The 22,089-nt window shown below is 39.5% G+C and overlaps 1 pseudogene; it reads right to left on the reverse strand.

The window, feature by feature from the left end:
* Nucleotides 1-284: 284 nt before the first annotated feature.
* On the reverse strand, nt 285-2,513 carry LOC133754787 (zinc finger protein 606-like; annotated as a pseudogene).
* Nucleotides 2,514-22,089: the final 19,576 nt, after the last annotated feature.

Genomic DNA, 22,089 nt, shown 5'->3' on the forward strand with positions numbered 1-22,089 from the left:
ACCCTCCAATGGCTGCTGCGGCCGGCGCATCTCACTGATCCAAAGCCAGGAGCCAGGTGCTTCTCCTGGTCTCCCATGCGGGTGGAGGGCCCAAGGACTTGGGCCATCCTCTACTGCCTTCCCGGGCCATAGCAGAGAGCTGGCCTGGAAGAGGGGCAACTGGGATAGAATCCAGCGTCTCAACCGGGACTAGAACCGGCACCGCAAGGTGGAGGATTAGCCTGTTAAGCCACGGCACCAGCCCAGAAAAAAATCTTAACTGGGTTAATTTCTTCATGGATCTTTCAGGTCTTCATACACATACATTTTATAGATATGCAATGATTGCGTTTGTAGGATTTTTCTCCAGTACGGTTTCTCAGGTGTACAATAAGGAAAGAACTCTCATTAAATGCTTTCCCACATTCATTACACCTGTATGGTTTCTCTCTAGTATGAGTTCTCTGGTGTGCAATGAGATGAGAGCTACAGTTAAAGGATCTTTCACATTGATTACATTTATAGGGTTTCTCACCGGTGTGAATTTTCCAATGAGCAACAAGGTGGCAGTTCTGACTGAAAGACTTCCCACATTTATTGCATTCATAGGGCTTTTCTCCAGTATGAGTTCTTTGATGCCTGACAAAGTAAGCCATCTGGCTGCAAGATTTTCCGCATTTATTACATTCATAGGACTTAATTCCAGAATGAATGATTTCATGTTTAGTAAGGGATGAGTGTTCTCTAAATGCTTTGCCACGTTCCTGACAGTTATAGGGTTTTTCTCCTGTGTGAGTTCTCTGATGGGCAATAATATGGGAGTTCCAGCTGAATGATTTGCCACATTCAGTATATTTTTATGGTTTTACTCCAGAGTGAGTTGTTTCATGTTTACTAATGGCTGAGTAATCCCTAAAGGTTTTTTCACATTCGTCACATTTGAAGGACTTCTCTCCAGTATGCATTCTCATATGGGCATGAGATGAGAGCTCTAGTTGAAAGACTTCCCACATTCAGTACATTCAAAAGGTTTCTCTCCAGTATGAGTGCTCTGATGTCCAATAAGATGACAATTCCAATTGAAAGATTCCCCACATTCATTACATACATAAGGCTTTTCTCCTGTGTTAATTCTATTGTGTACAATAAAATGAGAATTCCAGCTGCAGGCTTTTCCACATTTATTGCATTCATGGGGTTTTATTCCAGTGTGGGTCCATTCATGTTTAGTCAGGGCTGAATGATTCCTAAAAATATTTCCACATTTATTAGAAGCATAGGGTTTCTCTCCAGTGTGAGATTTCTTATGTTGAATAAGGCACGAGCTCCAGATGAATGATGTCCCACATTGATTATAGTCATAGGGTTTCTCAGAACTATAAGTGCTTGTGTGTTGAGTAAGGAATGTCATATCCAAAGACTTTTTCCCATTCATTGTATGCATATGGTTTCTCTATAGTACCAATTTTGATGTTCCATGAAGGATAAGAAGTAAAAGATATTCTCATATTCTTTATAATCATTCTGGTTTTCTCCAATATGAAATCTTGGATGTTCACAAAATGGTGGGCTCTGGTTAAAAATTTGATGGCATTCCATATATTGATAAGGATTCCTTTATGAACATCAAAATGTATTATATGATTGAAAGATTTAACAGCATCAGTACATTTGAAAAGATTATCTGCAACTTGCATTCTTGTAGTGTGAATAGGTTGAATGGACTGGTAGAAGGCTTTGTCATAATTATTTTCACAGGTAACCTTATCTACATACATTATGGCTGAGTTACATTTCTAGCTTTCAGCACATGTTTCAGGCTTATAGAAATGTTCTACATGAGAAACTCTGTGAAGGACCAAAGTTTAAGTTCTGGTTGTACTCTGACCCAAGTTCACAGAGTTCTGAGCCTTTTTGAAACAGCACACTTGCTTTTGCATGAGAAACATTTGCCTCATAGCTGTACTCTGGTTCATGTGGTACATTTCTACTTGGTCTTTACCACCTAAAACTTCTATCCTGGAGAACCAAGAATCATCCCATACGTATTTTTCCAACCTCATTTCATGGGATTTTTCCTCCTCAAATATGCTTTGTATTGGGACCAATGTTTTATTTTCAATATTTTTCATCCATTCTGGACAAGTGCTTTAGGATATGCTTACTCCACTGACCATAGCTCTTCTTTTTGTCCAAACAGCGATATGACCTTAGGCTTGGTGATCTGATTTCCCATGGACAGCAGATGTCCATAGGTCTCCAGCATCACATCATGGTAAAGAGTCCTCTGAACAAGGTCGAACTGCCCCACTCTTCTTGAGTGAAGTCCACCACCACATCCTTGAAGGTTACTGGTTCCAGGACAGAGGCTTTAGGAGTCTGGAAGTCCTCCTCTCTTCCTCAGGGCTCCCGTCCTTGTGCCAGGCAGGGACCTGAGAACACAGAGCCCATGAGGGCCATGGGTCAAGAGTTGCCATCCCCCAAGTCTGGTCTGTAAAGACATCCCAGGAAATCTACGGGTTGATGGCTGCCATCCTGGAAGATTGATCTCTACCAACTGCTGGACCAGAAGCATAATTCCCAACTTGCAATCCTCACAGGTCAGTGGCTGCACAGAGCTAGAGGAAAGGGGGAGTAGACAGCAACTGCTTAATAGGTACTGGGGTTTCTTCTGGAGGATACAAAAATTCTCAGCTCAGCCCTTTTGTCCTGGTGTGGAGTTAGAGACAGTTGTGGTGCCCAGGCTCCCAACTTCACATCTTGTGTAAGTCTTGAGACCTGTCTGATGGATGCCTGGGGCTATGTGTGAAGCACTAGCATATCCACTAGCATCAAAATCACCAGGACAGACCTGTCCTGTTCAGTTTGACATCTCCCGGTCATTGCATATTAAAAAGAACCTGAGGCTGTTCCCAAACCACTCCTGATGTTTTCCATAGTGCTTCATGCAAACAGGCATGGATGAAAAATGCCTGCTAGCTGGCAGTCACCACCCCAGGCCCCTTGCAGGTGTCACAACAGGCTCAGAATCTCTTTCTTTGGCTTTTGTCCAGAGCTGAAGTCCAGCCTGGCCATGTGCTGAGCAACACTGTGCACGACCCTGGGGACAAACATGCACCAGGACCAAAGCGCAGGGACCATTGGGGCCTGCCTGGCCTGGCCTGGCCAGAGGAGGCAGGGAACCTAGAGCTGGTAGGAGGGAGGTTCCAGGGCCGATGGTGACAGCACTGAGTGGCCAGCCCAGGACCTGTCCTGCTGCTGTGTTGGCCCCCCTGCCCACTCTCCTGAGCCTTTGGGCTCTCCAAGGTGACAGATGTAAAGGCTGTAACCCCACAGCCCAGGCAAAGGCCTCACCTCCGCCACGGAGGTGGATTACATTTGAATCTGTAAATTGGTTTTGATATTAGGGAAATTTTATTTAATATTAATTCTTTCAAATCAGGAACATGGGCATATTTCCATTTCTTGTATTTTTCTACATTTTTAATTAATGTTTAATTTTCATTGTAGAAATCAACATCCTTGATTAAATTTATCCCAATGTATTTAAAGTTTATCTAGCTATTTAGACTAGAATAGTTTTTATAAGTTCTTTCTCAGCTAGATTTTTTTTTATGTCTAACAACTACATTAATTTTGTGTGTTGATTTTGTATTCTGAAACTTTGTTGAATTCTCTACTAATCATAGTGTGGAATCTTTTATGCCCTTATATAAAGAATTATGTCTTATGCAAATAGAGATAATTTGATTTACTCATTTCTAATTTGTATCTCCTTAGTTGCTTTTTTCAAAATTTATTTATTTCATTGAAAGGTAGAAAGACAAAAACAGACACATAGAGAGAGATAGAGAGATATTTCTCCCACTATTTCATTTCCCAAATGACCCCAACAGCCATGTCTGAACAGGACTGAGTCCAAAACTGAATAACTCCATCCAGGTCTCTCATCTGGGTGACAAGGTTTGAAGCTGTTGGGCTATTTTTAAAGTTTATTTATTTGAATGTAAGAATAACAGAGAGAGAGAGAGAGAGAGAGAGAGAGAGAGAGAGAGATTGATTTTCCATTTGCTGGTTCACTCCCCAAGTGTACACAGTGGACAACGTTGGATGAGGCCAAAGTCAGGATCTTCAGCTGGGTCTTCCACATGGGTACAAGGGCCCAAATATTTGGTCTATCTTCAACTGCCATATCTGGCACATTATCAAGTAGCTGGCATGGAAGTAGAACAGCTGGAATTTGAACTAGTGCTACTTGGGTTATTTTTGAACACCTTTTCAAGACATTTGAAGGAAGTGAGCTCAGATGTCAAATAACCAGGGACTGCAGATCTGGCATAGTATGTAAAGTCATTGCCTGCAGTGCTGGCATCCCATATGGGCACCAGTTCGAGCCTCAGCTGCTTTACTTCCCATCCAGCTCTCTGCTATGGCTTAAGAAAGCACTAGAGGATGGCCCAAGTCCTTGGGTCCCTACATCCATGTCGGGGACCTGGAAGAAGCTCCTGGCACCTGGCTTCAGATCAATTCAGCTCCTACCATTGCAGTCATTTGGGGGGTGAACTAGTGGATGGGAGACTTCATATCTCTCTCTCCTTTTCAAATAAATAAATAAATAAATCTTTAAAAAAGAAATGGAATAACTAGAACTTTTATTGGCACACTGAGTGGGATGCTGGCATCACGGAAGACAGTTCAAACCACTGTGCCAAATTACCACCCCTCTCATAATTCATTCTCTCTCTCTCTCTCTCTTTCTCTCTCTCTCCTCCCTCTCTCATTTTAACAGCAATTCATTGAAAAACAAAAGTGTTTTGAGAATACATTCCTGTCTGGTTCCGGTTCATAACGGGAATGCTTCCAGATTTTCCCCATTCAATATTCCACATCCAATATTCAATAAGTTGCCTTTATTGTGTTGAGGTACATTTTGTATATACCCAACTTTTTAGATTTTTGTCATAAAGGAAGATTGTATTTTACCAAATACTTTCTTTAAGTCTATTAAGAATAATATGGTTTTTATCTCTCGTTTAGTTAATATTTAATATTTATTGATTTGCATATGTTGGATCATATCTGTATCCCTGAGATTTTCAAACACAAGCAAAATATGATAGGAAAGCACTTGATACAATTAAAACTACATTTCTACATTTTTTTTACTGTGAGAATTTATTTCTTAGAAAAAAAGATAAAGTAAAAGAAATTATAAGGAATTGATATTTGGTAGAAAGTAGTCCATTATGATTATTTTGAAATTGGAAATAAAAGAGCATATCAACAAAGATAAATAAAGCAAAGATTATGCAAATTGTCAGGATAATGTAATGGGAAAATACTAGAAATATGAATTTCACATGTCAAATTCAACATTAATGTACAGAAAAAAAAAGAAGATGAAAGTTAATGTAGTCTTGGAGATCTCTGGAATAACACAAAATTTATGACCTAGTAGGAAAAATAAATCAATTTGCAAAAGGTGGTGTAGAGAAATCAAAATAAGAAAGCTGTGAGCACATCAGATAGCAGTTTGGTACTAATGACCTCACAATAAAGAAGCAAAGCAAGATGGTTGAGCAGCATTGCCTTTCTCTGGGATATTAATGATACATATGTGATACTTACTAATTCAAAGGCAAGAAACAAATACAAAAGCTGGTAAAATGGAAATCATATTGTGACTACAGTGTGTAAAACTGTCATTTAATAGGAACAATAATAAAATGATAAGTATATATAATGGATTTTGAAGAAAAATAGTCCATCTCAGTTAAATTAAAGTGGAAAAATAAAAATTTACAAATGAACATAAATAAAGGAAATGTCATACCAGTTTTCAGGATAATAATTTAGGAAAGGCGCTATATCCAGATTCACAGTTCTGAAGTTCAAAATTACATGTAACTTTAAAATCCCTCATAGCTCAAAAAAAAGGGGGGAATGGAATTCACTGGCCTAAAAGGTTCTGATAAATTGTGAATAGGAAAGTTGCCAGGAAAAATTAAAGATTTTAGCTGGAACTGATGATATCACCAGGAAAAGGCCACTCAGTTGACATAACATACACAGTACTGACATTGAACTGCATGAAGATACTGATATTGCACAAAAGTGATATTAGTGAATTAAAGTAAATGAAAGGAAATGTATATATTACAACATAAATTATACTACATGAACTATTTAGCATTACCATGGAGGGCCCATAATGGGGTTTCCAGCACACATAAAGAATTTTGTTCAACAATAGTCTAATTCTGCTACAATTGGAAACAAATTGAAGATAGAAAAGCAAAAGCCATGACAATAAATAGGAGTATCTTACTGTGAAGGCATTTTTATTAAAAGTTGCACTTTTGAACTTCACAATAAAAAGTTAATTTAGTGCCTTAAAACTCCATAAATGCTAAAGAAATATCACCTGGGAATGGAGAATTACTGCACTAATATAAGACAATGTGGACATTATCAGTACAACTTAGAGAATTTTCTGTAATATGATGATGTCGCAACCAACAAGTAAGATGTTTTGAAGTTCACACTGGTAGGATATGCTTACTATAGGATAAAATTGATATTCCCAAATAACGGAACTTCATTGAAACAAAACAACAGAACTGATATTCACCATTACCGTGAAAGTTATATATTGATTATTGGAAGTATCACAGAGTAATTTGCTAAACAGCAACAATATAGTGGCAGGCAGATATGAAGTGATTTAGTGAACTAAAAGGCCTAACAATTGTGCTATATTTGAGAAAAGAATAGACATAGGACAACCAAGGAAAGTTTATACCATCTGCCATAAAATCATACATGGAAGGTTTCTACATCCGAATCTCCACTTTATAAAATATCAATAATCAAAGATTTACTTACATTCCTATAGACCACAAGAAAAGTTAAGACTTATGTCACCTCAAAAATATAGGATTACAATACTGGCCAAAATCAATTCTCAAAAGAGGTATCTATGAACATGGCCAAGAAAACTAGGCAAAAGTTTTGGCTTTGATGATCCCATTGTGAAAGAGCCAAACAAAATGGAGTAAGTTTTGAGAGCTAGGATTTGCTACACTGCTTTAGATACATTTCAAGTATGTCTGGTGGGGAGCAGATGATAGCTAAAATATTTGAGTGCCTGCTACTACCCACCTGGGAGGCCTGGTATATTTCAGGGCCCCCTGTTGTGATCTGGTCTAGTCCTGGATGGTGTAGCCATTGGGGGAGTGAACCATTACATGGAAGATCGATCTTTCTCTCCCTTACTCCATGCCTCATTCCCTAATTGTTTTAGATAACACATTTTAAAAATATAAACATGAACAGTGTCAGGAAAATAGCCTCAAGTCAGTGATATTCCAATGAAAAACCCAACCAAGATGGTCACAGGTTCACTCTACTAGCATTGGTAGGCCTAAGATATTGATGATACACACAATAGTAATATTCTGAAAGAAAAAAGTGAATATGTTATGAAAAATTTTTGAATACTATAAAGCATAAATAAATAGTAAGAATAGTAGTGACAAGTAGATATAAAGGAATAATTTAATATGGATAATGTTCACATTGGGATGGGACACCTGTGATCCATTCAGAGCTTCCCAAGGCCACAGCTTCATGTGGCCCTTAGTGCAGGGGGCCTGGGCTCCGCTTCATGTGTTGGCACCATGCCCCCCTCCACACCGACCCTGCTCCTTCTCCTGCTTGCCAACAGTGGGCAGTCTCAGCAGCCTCTGGCTCTGTGCTCCCTCCGTGCTGCATAGACAGGAGATGCAGAGACCCACCGGGCTGTAGACATACACACCCACTGGACAGGCTAGCCCCGGGGTCACAGTTTGCCCTGGCCCAATGGCTCAGACAGTCCAAGCTGGGAGGCCCAGCAACCCTCCAACCATTTCTGTGAGAACTGCCTTGCCCACTGCTGGAAACCATCCCCCTTGTTTTTCCAATGTGAGACCATCAGGGAAAGAGACGTGGTGACTACTGCCTTGGGTGACTTCAGGTCCCTTAGCTGTCCTTGCCTCCCGACCTCAGGGTTTGTATCTGGTGCCACCCTCTACACCCCCATGATCTGTCTCTCTAGACCCACACTCCTGTCACTCGTGCTTGGGGCACATCACAGGTCCTCAGAGCTATTACTGAATAAAGTCACTGTGTTTGCCTTTAGGAAGTCAGGCTGGGCATTAGCAGGTGCAGCTGATATTGGCGAGCATAGAGAACCACATCTGGGGAGGCAGGGTGATGCACAGTGACCACTCCCTTTGAGGGTTTACTTTGTGCCCACATTGGTACAGGGCTTGGCATTGTCACCTCATCTTGTCATTCCTCCAAGGGAGGTACTGTGGCTGTTCCCATTGCACAGATGTGAAAGCTGAGGCTCAGCAAGGTCTTGCACCTTGCCTAAGCTCTCTCATTTCACTGGGCAGGGAACCAGGATTCCCCTTGCTCTTTCCCATTCAGCACCTGCCCCTCCCACTGTCCAAGGACAGACCAGGTCCCAGCACTAGAGGGAGCCCAGGGTGCAGGGATTCCCATCCTGCCATGTGAATTGTGTCCCCGGGGCTGGGCTCTGAGTGTCGTGTGCAGTGGCAGCTTGGAGGGGCAGGGTTAACAGATGCTCTCTAGCTTTTGAGTACCTCAAGTTTCTCTGCAGAGGTGGACAAAGGAGAGCGCTTCCTGGAGCCACCACCCTCACTTTCCTGTCCCCTCCAGCCCTCAAGTGCTGTCACATCAGTTGGGGAGGACACTCTCTGAAGCTCTGAGTTGGTGACTCTCTCTGGGGAGGCTTCCAGTGGCATTCAGTCTCTGTTGACACTGAGTGAGTGCTCGCCCCGGGTTGGTGGTGACATTAACCCTGAGGATGGTGTTGGCGAGGGGGCAGCCAGAGGAGACTGCCCTTCCCGCTGCTGCTGCAGTCTCCTGATGCAGCAGCTACACTTGGGAGGGGTGTGGCAGGAGGCTGTGCTTAGGATATTGTTCCTGAGCATGGCTGGGGTGCACCCTGACTGACCCAGGGGCCGAGGGCACTTCTGTGTTCTGTCCACTGTGCAGACAGCAGGGGACTAGGGGGAGGTCGAGAGGGCTTCCCACAGATTTATGTGCAGTGGTGGCCACCACGGCCTTATTTCAGTGCAATGACGTCCTTGTTGTCCCAGCTGAGATAAGGCCTTGCAGCCGGTGCCAGGGCCCATGTGTCCCTCGGCCAGGGTGCACTGCGCAGTGCCTTGGGAGGCTGATCATGGTTGGACAAAATGTATTGAAGTCCACAGCAGCAGCGGGAGCCCTTCTGATTTTTCCAGCAGAGGTGCCATCTGCACAAGGTCGAGGGGGTGTTCTTGGAGGCTCCCCCACCCTGGCCTTCTGACAAATTAAGCAAATGGTTATTTTACAGGGCTGCTGCTGTCTCTAGCTCCAGCCATGAACAGCGAGTGCCACCATAGAGGAAGAAAGACCCAGAGCTGCACTTGTGTCCCTCAGAAGCTTCTGCCTCTTTTCCTGGCTTGGGGGGCTCATGGCTTTGCTGTGGGCCATGGGCGCATTTAGCCATCCTAATATCAGACAAAATAGTTTCACATAAAAAATTTAAAAGAGACAAAGAAGGGTACCATGAAATGATCAAAGGATCAAGTAAACACGAAGAAATGACTATATATGCACCTATCTACAGGGCACTTGGATACATTAAAAATGTTAGTGGATTTAAAGGGAGACATAGACTCAAATACACTAGTAATGGGGCACTTCAATAACCCACTTTCAGCAATGGAAAGATCAACCAGAGAGAAAGTCAACAAGGAGACAACAGAGTTATTGACACTATAGACCAAATGAATTTCACAGATACCTATAGAACATTCTACCCTAAAGCTGCAGAATACACAGCAGTGGATTCACACCAGTGTATGGAATTTCTCTAGGTTAGTCCATATGCTATGCCATTAAGCAAGTCTCAGAAAATTCATAAAAATTGAATTACACCATATACCTTCTCTGATCATGGAATGAAGTTGGAGATAGATCTTCCATCTACCAGCTCATTCTCAAAATGGTTACAATGTCTGGGTGGCTGGGACCAGGTGGGGCCCAAGCCAGGAGCTTCACAATGAAACCGGGTCTCCCAAATAGGTGTCAGGATCTCAAGCATTTGATCCATCTTCCATTGCTTTTCCCGGTGAATTAGGAGAGAAGTAGGTCAAATTGGAGCACCCAGTACTCAAACCAGTGTTCTTATGGAATGCCAGTGTCACCAGCGGCAGCTTAAATTGAAAATACTGTAATTTTGGTCCCTTGACCAAACTAATAATTTAAACTTTTTTATTAATTATGCTATAGAAATTATAAAATTATGTCTCATTTCTAGAGTAATCGATATTTTAAAATTATTATTAAATGAAAAAATGATCAAGAAGTGTACATCTAAAAATGAGAGAAGACTTATTACATATCTCAATTAATCTAAGTTATTGTTAAATAATTATTTAAATAAATTATATTAGCCAATTAATGTAATTTCTTATATTAAAATAACATTTCATTTTGTGGAATTTGAAATTCAGTTATTTATCAATTTTATAATTTGAAAACACACTTTATCACTCAATGAATGCTCACTTGTTCATCTAGTACTTTATTTGTTGAGTTGCATTAGTTTTCACAGAGGTACAGTAATATTGTCTCTCCTGAAAGTATTTCTGATGCTCATTCCCCCAAATAAGCAAGAAGAAAAATATGAATGACAATCACAGAATAGTACTTTTGTCCTACAATATTTTCACCTTTTATGTATGAAGGGAATAACATCAAACAATAAACAGGAGTTTAGCAAAGAATTATAATAATTTTCAGAAAAACATGAATTGTTCACATCCTATAGAAGATAAGTGTGTAACAAAAGATTTTTGAGGGTTAAAAAGCAGCCAGGGAATATAATAAAATGGCCAAGTCTAGACAACTTCCAATTGACTTATAAATTGCAGCATATTTTTGTGCCTTTTAAAAAATTTGAAGCTAATATGGACTGTTTTCTTATTTTAAGATCAATTTATTTATTTGAAAGAATTACACAGAGAGAAGAAGAGGCAGAGAGATATGTTTTCCACCCACTGGTTCACTCCGCAGTTGGCTGCAGCGGCTAGAGCTGTGCAGATCTGAAGTCAGTAGCTTCTCCCAGATCTCCCATGTGGGTGCAGGGGCCCCAAAACTTAGGCAATCCTTTGCTGTTTTCCCAGCCATAGCAGAGAGCTGGATTGGAAATGGAGCAGCTGGGACTCAAACCAGTACCAATATGGGATGCCGGCACTACATGCAGTGGCTTTACACAGCCAGTCCCGCTAACATAGACCCTAAAATGCCTTTAAGTGTAGAACATACAAAAAAAAACATATTTTATAAAAATTTAAATTTATATTTGATAATTAAATTAAACATATACATGAATATAATTGCATAAAATCAAGAATCAAGAGTGACATTTGGTAGTCTGGATTTTTCACCTAATATAGGACCATAATTGTATAATATTTTTGAAGATTTATTTATTTATTTGAGAGCTAGAGTTACAGACAGTAAGAGGGAGAAACAGAGTGAAAGGTCTTCTGTCCGTTGGTTCACTCCCCAATGGATATAACCATCGGAGCTGCACCAATCCAAAGCCAGGAGCCAGGTGCTTCTTCCTGGGTCTCCCATGAGGGTGATGGGGCCCAAGGACTTAGGCCATCTTCCACTGCTTTCCAAGGCCACAGCAGAGAGCTGGATTGGAAGAGGAGAAGCCAGGACTAGAATTGGTGCCCAAATGGGATGCCGGTGCCACAGGCGGAGGATCGACCTACTGCACCACAGTGCCAGACCCCATAATCATATAATATTAAACATCAATGTAAAGACTTAAGTTACATAAACTCTAAGACTTACGTTCAACAAAATTGAAAAATAAAAACAATCTGAGGCAATGCTGACATGTAGTTAAGAAATATTATATACACACAATGTTAAATTAAAACTTCCGATAGGGAGAACAAATGATATTTGTCTCTTTGGGACTGGCTTAATTCACTCAGCATGATGTTTTCCAGATTCCTCCATCTTGTTGCAAATGATCAGATTTCATTGTTTTTGACTGCTGTATAGTATTCTATAGAGTACATGTCCCATAATTTCTTTATCCAGTCTACTGTTGATGGGCATTTCGGTTGGTTCCAGGTCTTAGCTATTGTGAATTGAGCTGCAATAAACATTAATGTGCAGATGGCTTTTTTGTTTGCCAAATTAATTTCCTTTGGGTAAATTCCAAGGAGTGGGATTGCTGGGTTGTATGGTAGGGTTACATTCAGGTTTCTGAGGAATCTCCAGACTGACTTCCATAGTGGCTTAACTAGTTTGCATTCCCACCAACAGTGGGTTAGTGTCCCTTTTTCCCCCACATCCTGTCCAGCATCTATTGTTGGTAGATTTCTGAATGTGAGCCATTCTCACCAGGGTGAGGTAGAACCTCATTGTGGTTTTGATTTGCAGTTCTCTGATTGCTAGTGATCTTGAACATTTTTTCATGTGTCTGTTGGCCATTTGGATTTCCTCTTTTGAAAAATGTCTATTGAGGTCCTTGGCCCATCTCTTAAGTGGGTTGTTTGTTTTGATGTTGTGGAGTTTCTTGATTTCTTTGTAGATTCTGGTTATCAACCCTTTATCTGTAGCATAGTTTGCAAATATTTTTCCCATTATGTTGGTTGCCTCTTCACTTTCCTGACTGTTTCTTTCGAAGTACAGAAACTTCTCAATTTGATGCAATCCCAAATGTTAATTTTGGCTTTGACTGCCTGTGCTTCTGGGGTCATTTCCAAGAAGTCTTTGCCTGTACCTATATCTTGCAGGGTTTCTCCAATGCTCTCTAATAATTTGATGGTTTTGGGCTGTAGATTTAAGTCTTTAATCCATGTTGAGTGAATTTTTGTGTAAGGTGAAAGGTAGGGGTCTTGCTTCAAGCTTCTGCACGTGGAAATCCAATTTTCCCAGCACCATTTATTGAATAGACTGTCCTTATTCCAGGGATTAGTTTTGGATCTTTGGTCAAATATAAGTTGGCTGTAGATGTTTGGATTGATTTCTGGTGTTTCTATTCTGTTCCATTGGTCTATCCATCTGTTTCTGTACCAGTACCATGCTGTTTTGATAACAACTGCCCTGTAGTATGTCCTGAAATCTGGGATTGTGATGCCTCTGGCTTTGTTTTTGTTGTACAAGATTGCTTTGGCTATTCGAGGTCTTCTGTGTCTCCATATGAATTTCAGCATCATTTTTTCCAGATCTGAGAAGAATGTCTTTGGTATCTTGATTGGTATTGCATTGAATGTATAAATTGTTTTTGGGAGAATAGACATTTTGATGATATTGATTCTTCCAATCCATGAGCATGGAAGATTGCTCCATTTTTTGGTATCCTCTTCTATTTCTTTCTTTAAGGTTTTGTAGTTTTCATCATAGAGATCTTTAACGTCCTTGGTTTAGTTTATTCCAAGGTATTTGTTTTTGTAGCTACTGTGAATGGGATTGATCTTAGAAGTTCTTCCTCAGCCATGGCATTGCCTGTGTATACAAAGGCTGTTGATTTTTGTGCATTGATTTTATATCCTGCTACTTTTCCAAACTCTTCGATGAGTTCCAATAGTCTCTTAGTAGAGTTCTTTGGGTCCCCTAAATAAAGAATCATATCATCTGCAAAGAGGGATAGTTTGAGTTGTTCCTTCCCAATTTGTATCCCTTTAATTTCTTTTTCTTGCCTAATAGCTCTGGCTAAAACTTCCAGAACTATATTGAATAGCAGAGGTGAGAGTGGGCATCCCTGTCTGGTACCAAATCTCAGCAGAAATGCTTCCAACTTTTCCCCATTCAATAGGATGTTGGCCATGGGTTTTTCATATATTGCTTTGATTGTATTGAGGAATGTTCCTCCTTGATCGATGACAACTAACCGAGCACCAAAGGGGAAACCTGTTGAAGTGAAATGGACACTATAAGAGACAATGACCTGGCCAGCGCCGTGGCTCACTAGGCTAATCCTCCGCCTTGCGGCGCCGGCACCCCGGGTTCTAGTCCCGCTCGGGGCACCGATCCTGTCCCGGTTGCCCCTCTTCCAGGCCAGCTCTCTGCTGTGGCCAGGGAGTGCAGTGGAGGATGGCCCAAGTCCTTGGGCCCTGCACCCCATGGGAGACCAGGAGAAGCACCTGGCTCCTGCCATCGGATCGACGCGGTGCGCCTACCGCGGTGGCCATTGGAGGGTGAACCAACGGCAAAAGGAAGACCTTTCTCTCTGTCTCTCTCTCACTGTCCACTCTGCCTGTCAAAAATAAAAAAAAAAATTTAAAAAAAAGAAACAATGACCTGATCAGCTCTTGTCCTGACTCTTGATGTACAATGTAATACTTTATCCTTTTTAGTATTTTGTTGTTGTTTTTGTTGTTCTAGTACTAGTGGTTGAACTCTGTAATTAACACACAATTATTCTTAGGTGTTTAAATTGAAACTGAAAAGTGATCCCTGTTAAATATAATAGTGGGAAAAAGAGAGGCAGGAGATGTACAATTTGGGACATGTTCAATTGGACTTGCCCCAAATGGTGGAGTTAGAAATGTGCCAGGGAGTTCCAATACAATCCCATCAAGGTGGCATGTACCAATGCCATCTCACTAGTCCAAGTGATCAATTTCAGTTCACAATTGATGAATCTGATAGGCTCAAGAGTCAAAGGGATCACACAAACAAGACTAGTGTCTGCTAATACTAACTGATAGAATCAAAAAGGGAGAGAACAATCCAACATGGGAAGCGGGATACACAGTAGACTCATAGAATGGCAGATGTCCTAAACAACACTCTGGCCTCAGAATCAGCCCTTAAGGCATTCGGATCTGGCTGAAGAGCCCATGAGAGTATTTTAGGCATGGAAAGCCAAGACACCATGGAAAAGAAAAAAAAAGAAGAATACCTAAGTGAAAGATCTCTGCGAGTGAGATTCCAGTGGAAAGAATGGGGCCATCAAAGAAGGAGGTACCTTTCTCCGAAGGGAGGAGAGAACTTCCACTTTGACTATGACCCTATCGGGATAAGATCAAAGTCAGCGAACTCTAAAGGCTTCCATAGCCCTGGCAACTCATGACTAGAGCCTAGGGAGATTACTGACGCAATGAACAGGAGTGTCAAATTGTTAAGTCAGCAACAGGAGTCACTGTGTACTTACATCCCATGTGGGATCTGTCCTTAATGTGTTGTCTAATGTGCAGTGATGCTATCACTAGTACTGAAACAGAATTTTTACACTTTGTGTTTCTGTGTGGGTGCAAACTGTTGAAATCTTTACTAAGTATATGCAGAGTTGATCTTCTGTATATAAAGATAATTGGAAATGAAAAAAAAAAACCTGGTGTTAAATTGGAAATGGCATAGAAAATTAATTAATTTTTAAAAAATATCATGTAGGATCTCTGTCTTTAATGTGCTGTACACTCTTATTTAATGCTATAACTAGTATTCCAACAGTATTTTTTCACTTTGTGTTGCTATATGGGGGCAAACTGTTGAAATCTTTACTTAATATATACTACACTGATCTTCTGCATATAAAGAGAATTGAAAATGAATCTTGATGTGAATGGAAGGGAAGAGGGAGTGGGAAAGGGGAGGGTTGCAGGTGGGAGGGAAGTTATGGGAGGGGGGAAGCCAATGTAATTCATAAGCTGTACTTTGGAAATTTATATTCATTAAATAAAAGTTTTTAATAAAAATAAATAAAGTGAAAAAAATTAAAACTTCCATGAAATTATAAACAAAACTAATCCCCCAATGATAGTGGACACAGAATATAAAATTTTAATTTGTAAGAGGAAAGTTACAGTGAGAAATTAATGATGCTGTGAAACCTCAATAGCAGTCAGGGTAATATAAATTACAATATTGAGGTTTCTTGGACTTATTCAACCAATAAATTTGCTATTGTCAGTAGCATCAGTAAAAGCATACATTGCAGATAGATGTTTAACTTGGTGCAGATTATGTGAAAAATCAAATCTATTGGAATTTAAAATGTGTATTATTATTGACTAGCAACCCTTCAAGTAGGACTATTTCCTAATAAACAGTTGATGGGTATATAAACCAGTCTACAGTCTTGGCTGTGATATGGAGATCATCATCAATAAAACATGTGGGCAATCTAAAATTAATCAATAAGGACCAGGTTATGTTGTATTTGTTTTACAAAGGAATGCTATATACTCATTTAAAACTGCAGTAAAACATGCATGTATCAATCCTGCATTGGTTAATCTATAATGAAAGAAAAGAAGATGATAGAAGGGAGGGAAGGAAGAAGAAAAGACAGCTCATGCACAGAAATTCCTGTAACCTGTTGGTAAGCATTTAGGAAACATTCTGGAAAGATACATTATTAACATGCTAGCAGTCATTAGCAAATAATGGTGGACTTTGAGTCCTTTTTTCCTTTTTATTGAATGGATCTAAGTTAAATGGAAGCATTTGCATTAGATCTTTAAAAAATTAAATCATCATATTATAAGTAACATAAACCTTCTTATTGAATTGGTAGTGTTATTTAATTAATCAGTGACATTTAACCTGCTTCTAATTTTTTAAGTCCATGCCTGGTGTATAGTAGACCCGAGGCCCAGGAGGTTATTGGTAGGAGGTCTCTGGAAAGTCAGTGTGGCAACATCAGTGAAAACTACATGTTCTATGGGTTGTCAGAATAGCTGCATTTGTCCCCCACATACAGATATTCAGCTTAACATTCTTGTAGAGGAAATGTTTTGAGTTTGGCCTCCTGCTGGGCTGGGTCCTCAGCCACATCCTCTGTTTATTCTAGTGCAGCCTCTGTTGCTTTCTCCATACCTTCTGCTGTCTTGCTTCCAGGCTCATGTCTGATCCTAGTTGGCCTCCAGGTTGGCTTGGAGTCCTTGCTGCTGGGAGCTGGGTTGAGACTGTGAATTTTGCCTGCAGCTTGAACTCCTGGCTATGAATGCACAACAGTGGGCTGGTCTCTGACAGTCACCCCCATTTTCCAGGACACTCCTCCCAGAATACTCTAGATAGTCAACACAGGGTGTCCACCTTGACCAGGTTCTTAAAGAATGGGAGAGAGACCAGAAGCCCATGTGAAGGAGGGCAGAGAACAGCTGCAGGAGGCTGAGCATGCTGCCATACACAGTGTTATTTAGCCTATTAAGCGTGTAGTGGAGATTATCATCTGAGAGCTCCTCAGTAACAATGCCCAGGTAACTACAGATCCACTCCAAAGTATGCAAGTGGCAGGAACTGGTGCTCACAGTCTTGAGGACACAGCACACACTCCAGATCATAGAAGGGCTCAGCCAATAGGAGGTCTCCAAGTTGATATTGTTGCCTGCAGTGCTCAAACTCAGGGTTCACAGGAGGATTCTGGGCTGTAAAGAACATGGCCCAGGGCCAGGGGCTCCTATTGCCTTGCTGAGGCACTGAAGGTTGAAAGCCCCACACCCCACACACTGGAAAACCAGTGCCTGCTTGCTGGTGATGGCCTTGACGGTAATGACCTCAACAAACACGGGTTCTTAGAAGTCAATCCTCACATGAGTGGTGGCAATATAAAACACCAGCAGCAGCTGACTTGGAGGCTCAAGCTCTGCAGGATGGTCTTCAGGGCCATTTTGTGGCAGGCCTAACACTTAAGCACTATGGCCCTGCACTTGCTATAGCAGGTCTCTCAGCTGCTCCCGGCCAGCACTACCATGTCAGTTCAGGTCAGGCACGGCAGTGCTTCTTCACTCAGAGCCTGAAAAGATGCATCAAAGAAGAGGTCAAGGTTGCTTTAAGGTTCCAAATGAATGTCATCATGCCACTCTGCTCACTACCCTCTGGAGCTGGTGCATAGGCATCCAGACATCTGTGGGGTGGGGCTGTACCAGCTGTGCCACTTCATTGAGCTTCACATGCAACTCTTGAGACCCACATCCCTGGCAGAAACATTGGTAACCATGGATTGAAGCTCAGGCACCTCTCAGGTGAGTTGACTTCATTCCATAAGCCAAAAGGCCCCAGAACACCTGCAGGCCTCCTTCACAGATCACCTCAACATTCCACACCCTTTTTCATACAGCATTTCCTCATCTTGCTCTGACAAGTCCATAACCTCTTTATGCAAGTCCTTCCCAGCTGATACCTTCATTTGGAGTTCTTTGGCCTCAAGATGATGAAAGCAAACTCTTTGATCACAACTCACATCAGGTCCCCATGAAACTCTTCACAGGGTGGTAGAAGACCTTAGTGGAGGAGGCAAGGGTGATGTCAGAGCCCATTTAGTGGGTGTTGCTTCCTGGGTCTCAGGTGGGTGCTCTTCTATGCAGTGCTTTGTGCCTTTCTCCATTGCTGCTGGATTCAGGGATATTTGGGGATGCCCCTCCATAAACCAGACTTTGCAGATACTTCTTTTGAAACATAGAGAACTGAATTCATCACACATTTCCCCTGCTTCTAAAATGTGATGTAATAGATGATATGATTAAATATACTTGATATTCCTGCAACTGTATTTTAAACATATATAATATTAAGCCCATTGTTTTAATATGTCAATAATTATATTAATTTTAAATTTATAGTTTGAGAGACAAATACATATGAACACAGAGAGCACCATCTGTTGGTTCTCTTATCAATTGCCCATAATGGTCAGAGCTGGACCAGGACTAAACTGAGAGCTTAGAATTCAATGCAGGTCTCCTACATGGTTGCAAGTTCCCAGTTTCGAACCATCATCTGCCAGTTCATGTTTTATTGCAAAACAATGGTTTTCATATATTATCATATCACAATGGCAATTAACCAAATCACATTTGACTGTGAATTCTAAAAGGTAGATTTGTGGTATCACAGTGGTTTGTATAAGTTCACAACTATGATATCACAATGGTTGCTTTATAACATCACAATGTTTTATTGACATCAGAATTGATTATAACATCACAATGATGGGCTCATAACCTCACAGTGTCTTTTAAGACTTCGTATTGATCCCTGCATCAAATAGCTGGGTTATGACATCACGATGATTATTTATAATATCACAGTTGATTTTCATGACATTTTATTACATCACAATTGATTATGACATAACAGTGATAGCTTTATGACAACACAATGATATGTTATGCCATTGCACTATTGGTTTATGACATCACAATAGAATCTTATCACTAATGATTACAACATGATAATGGTGGTTTATGATATCACAGTTGATAGATCATAATGGTTTATATAGTTTAAACTGCTTATGATATCACTATGGTGGTTTATGGCATCACAAACTGATTATGAATTCATATTGGTGTAAGTATAACATGTTTTTCATGAATTAATTATGACATCAAAGTGGTATGTGCATGATATAACAATGGTTGATTATCACATCCTAGTTTGATTTGGAAATTACAAGGATTTTTATGAAATCACAATTGATTATGACATAACAATGATAGCCTTATGTCATTTTTAACATGATTGTTCATGTCATAATATGACTTCAAAATGGTTTTTATTATATCACAGTTGATTATAACATCATATTGGTTGTTTCATGACATCACAATAGAGGTCTATGATAGCAAAATATTGGTTCATGGGGCTGGTGCTGTGGCATAGCGAGTGAAGCCTCCTGCTGCAGTGCTGGCCTCCTATATATGCACCAGTTCAAATCCCAGCTGCTCCACTTCTGATCCAGCTCTCTACTGTGGCCTGGGAAAACAGTAGAAGATGGACCAAATCCTTGGACCCCTACACCCATGTGGGAGACCTGGAAGACTCCTGGCTCCTGGCTTTGGATTGGAAAAATTCTTGTCATTATGGCTATTTGTGGAGTGAAACAGCAACTGGAAGTTCTCTCTGTCCCTCTGCCTCTCTTTCCATGTGCAACTCTCAATTTCAAATAAATAAAATAAATTCTAAAATAAAATTGGTTCATGACTTCACTGTTCATGACATCACAATGGCAATTCTTGTCCACATGGTGATAATTTATGACATGCCAATTGATTGTTACCTCACAATGATAGTTTTGTGCCATCAGAATGATTTTCATGCCTTCCACATCTCATCCTGACTATACAATGTTTGGCTTATGACATCACAATTGCATATTTGTTGCAGCACAACATTAAAATATGATATGGTTTTCATATTATCAGAATTATTGATTATAACATTAATATTGTGGTTTATGATATCAGAATGTTGATTTACAACATAGTAATTGATTCAGATGTCATAATTATAAGTTTATGACATCACAATGATTTTTATGGATTCACAACTGAATAAGACATCATAATGGTTAGCTTATAGGATCACAATTATGATGTCCCAATTATTACGATGACTTCACAATTGGTTATGACATCTCAATGGTAGTTTTATGAGATCACAATGGTTTATTATCATACCACTGGTGTTATTAATGACATTGCAATTGATCATAATGTCACAATGGTAGTTTTATGACACCAGAAATTTTTGCTTATATTATTACAAGTATTTTATGATATCACAATTGATTATGATATAACAAAGATATACTTATTGCAGTACAATATTTTATGCAATCATGATACTGACCTATGACATCATAGTTTTTTATGACTCACTACTCATTATGGTATCAAAAAGGTGCCTTATGACATCTTAATTGGTTAAGGTGTCAGATCATTGGATTCATGATGTCATGATGGCTTTTATGAATTGACAGTTGATTATGACATCAAAGTGGTTGCTTTATGATATAACAATGATAGTTTATCAAATCCTGATTAATTATAGCATCATTAGGGTTTGATGACATCACAATTGATTATGTCATAACATTTGTAATTTTATAAAATCACAGATTTTACAATGTCACAATAGAGTTAAGCACAATAATTACTATGACATCACAGTGGACAATAACATGATAATGGTGGTTAGTGACATGAAAATTTATGATAGAGTGTTCATGGCATCACAACATTGGTTTATGTCAGAAGAATAGATTTTTTGCCTCATAATTTATTAATTCTGATATTGCATGGAGGTTCCTAATATTAAATTGATTATGATGTCACAATGGTAAGTTTATTGTGACTCAATTATTTCAATGACTTCACAATTGATTATGAGATATCATTGGTATTTTATAAGATCACAATTATATTTATAATACCACAATAGTTGTTCATGACATCACAATTTATTATCATATGACAGTGGTAGGTTTATGATACCCCAATGGTTTTTACAATTCCTTATTGATTATGACATCACAATAGTAGACTTACAGTTATGGTTTTTGTCATCACAATTGATTATGATTCTATAATGGCATATTTATAATGTCAGTGTTTTTTTTATGATTTAACAATTGTTTTTGCATCACAATGATAGTTTTATCTCAGTTGACTATGACATAACAAGGGTTCTCAAACTCACAATTGATTAATAAATAAGAAAGGTAACTTTATTTTATGTCATCATAATATTGGTTTATGAAATCACAATGAGTTTTATGACATCACAATGGAATACAATAGTGGCTTAGAACATCAAAATTGATTGACATTCAAATCTACAAAAGTTAAGATTATGATAAATCAATGGTTTTTTACTTCACAATTGATTTTGAAGTCAGCATCATTTTATGTCATCACAATAGATTTAGACTTCACAATGGTGTTTTCTTAATAATTTTATAACTTTGTAATTCTTTATGACAGCATAATGGTTAGTACAACATTATAGTACTTTTGTCATCAGAATATTCGTATGGTATCACACTGGTTTTCTGAGATCATATTGATTATTAATCACCATGTTGGTTTATGAATTCAGAATTGATTAAGCCATACAATGTTGTTTTGTGACATAGCAATGTTAGTATATAATAGTATAATTGATTATGATATCTAATAATAAATTTATGACCTCACAGTTGTTTTATGGATTCACAATTATGATATTGCAGTGATAAGTTTTTGATATAATAATGGTATATGACATCACAGGTGATTATGGCATCACAAGGAAATG

This window comes from Lepus europaeus, unplaced genomic scaffold (genome assembly GCF_033115175.1).
Source record: "Lepus europaeus isolate LE1 unplaced genomic scaffold, mLepTim1.pri SCAFFOLD_29, whole genome shotgun sequence".
Taxonomy (NCBI): domain Eukaryota; kingdom Metazoa; phylum Chordata; class Mammalia; order Lagomorpha; family Leporidae; genus Lepus; species Lepus europaeus.